This window comes from Oncorhynchus kisutch, linkage group LG30 (genome assembly GCF_002021735.2).
Source record: "Oncorhynchus kisutch isolate 150728-3 linkage group LG30, Okis_V2, whole genome shotgun sequence".
Taxonomy (NCBI): domain Eukaryota; kingdom Metazoa; phylum Chordata; class Actinopteri; order Salmoniformes; family Salmonidae; genus Oncorhynchus; species Oncorhynchus kisutch.
In genome coordinates, this window is record NC_034203.2 from 22,691,502 (window position 1) to 22,693,649 (window position 2,148).

Consider the following 2,148-nt stretch of genomic DNA (forward strand, 5'->3'; position numbering starts at 1 on the left):
AAAGGCACAAGCCCTGCTCTTTTAGGGCTGGGTTCCTATGGGAATTTGCGCATGTTTTGAGCACCACCATTAGGTGAAAGATATGATTTTTTTTTTTTTTTAATGAATAAATCATTTTTGAATAGTAATTGGTGACAAATACATAATAAAGTATTTGTCCACTTTCAGATTTTCTCTATTTTTGTATATTTTTGATACTGAATGTTACCATTCTTGCATGCAGAACTGTTTTATCTGTTCAAGTCCTGTCACAACATTTCAATTGGGATTAGGTCTGGACTTTGACTAGGCTATTCCAAAACTTAAAATGTGTTGCTTTTTAACCATTTTCATGTACAGTAGACTTGATTGTGTGTTTTGGATCATTGTCTTGCTGCATAAATGGTACCAAGCTAACATATGGATTTTCATACCATGGATAATTTAGCTATTTCATGATGAATATTACAACCCTTTAGGTATAAAAAAAATAAATACATATTTTTGGGGATAAAATATTTAATTTGGCCTTTACTACTAGACAATACCAGTTGTCGTGTCTTTGGCATCATTAAAGTGAAGACTTATTTTATCAAATCAATTTTCTGTAATTATTATTACGTGATTAAACGAATCATGTAAATGTAATTAACTATGAAGTCGGGCACCAAGGAAAATATTCAGATTACAAAGTTATAATTTTCCTAATATAACTTTTCAGATGTTTTTATATCTAATGAATCATTCTTTACCTCTTGTTAGTCTCATTCTTAATAATTTATTTACTAACTAATCACAGAAATGCATAACAAACAAACAAAGTAGATATGGTTACAAGGTAGGGGATGATAGGGGATGTGCCCTAGTGGGTTAAACTGGTATGACGGCTTGGTAGACAAAGGGACTGAAGGGCGCGATAGACAAAAGACACTATACAGTTGATAATTATATTAATTGAAATGCCAATCCTTTGCACATGAACGCTCACTCATTCGGGAATAATTGCAATATATATATATATTTACGCTCAGTGTGTCGTCGTGATCTCTGTTGGAATCATCAGTCTTTCTGTTGAAAAGTTCATCTGAACTTCTCTTTGCGTCCCTGGAGTCTTTCGTGGTTAGAATGGATACTTCAGAGTCCCATTCAGAAATGTTCTTGTAGATAGATGTTTCGGCAGGTTGTCGGTCTTCGCATTCCAGGTCAACATAAATTCTAGCTGCAGACTAGTAATTAGTATCGAAGATTTGCTCTTATTCTGTCGGTATCGATAGTCTCAGAGTTGAACCATTTCCACCAGTGTAGCCAATGCTCCACGTGGTTCAACAATCGTTACAACATTAGCTCCCTCAGATGACCGAGGATTGCATGGTCTCTACTCAAACCTTAGACCTCTTGGTAATCGAGGTATGCATGGTCTGAAGTGGGCTTCTCTAGGTGGGGGTTTGATTCGGAACAGCAGAAAAGGCTGTTCCATGACGCCAGATTGATGTCTGTGCTCATGGGGGTGGCCCAATGACAGCAGAAAAAGTGAAACTTTAAACAGAAATACAATTCTCTCACAACGGTTTAAAATCACATTGCACAATTTCACAAATAGTTTCATCTTTACTAAATCATTTTATACAATAATTAGATGCAAGCCTCAGAACGGAGGCTCCTGTATAAGCAGAGTTATGGTAATGTGGCTGTATTGTCTTTCCTGAGTTCACAATCATAAAACAAAATGGACTGGTCGTAGCTGGATTCTCCACCGACCGTTTACGCCTTTTAACAAAACATGGACAATGTTCAGTTCTCAAGTTCTGTGATGTAGAAGAAGTTCCTTTGTTCTACTGTGAACCCTCTCTCTCTATACTGCATGAGGTAGAGAGTCTCCTCCAGGAGTTTACAACCTGAGATAACAGAGCCTGGGTGTAGGGGGAAGAGAGAGGTGGTGAGAGAGAGTTGGTGCTTGCTATATCCAAAGAGGGCCACGTCATGACACAGTCAAAAGTTACACCTATTCATTCCAGTGTTTTTCTTTATTTTTACTATTTTCTACATTGTAAAATAATAGTAAAGACATCAAAACTATACAATAACATATATGGAATCATGTAGTAACCAAAAAGTGTTCAACAAATCAAAATATATTTTATATTTGAGATTCTTCAGTGGCCACCCTTT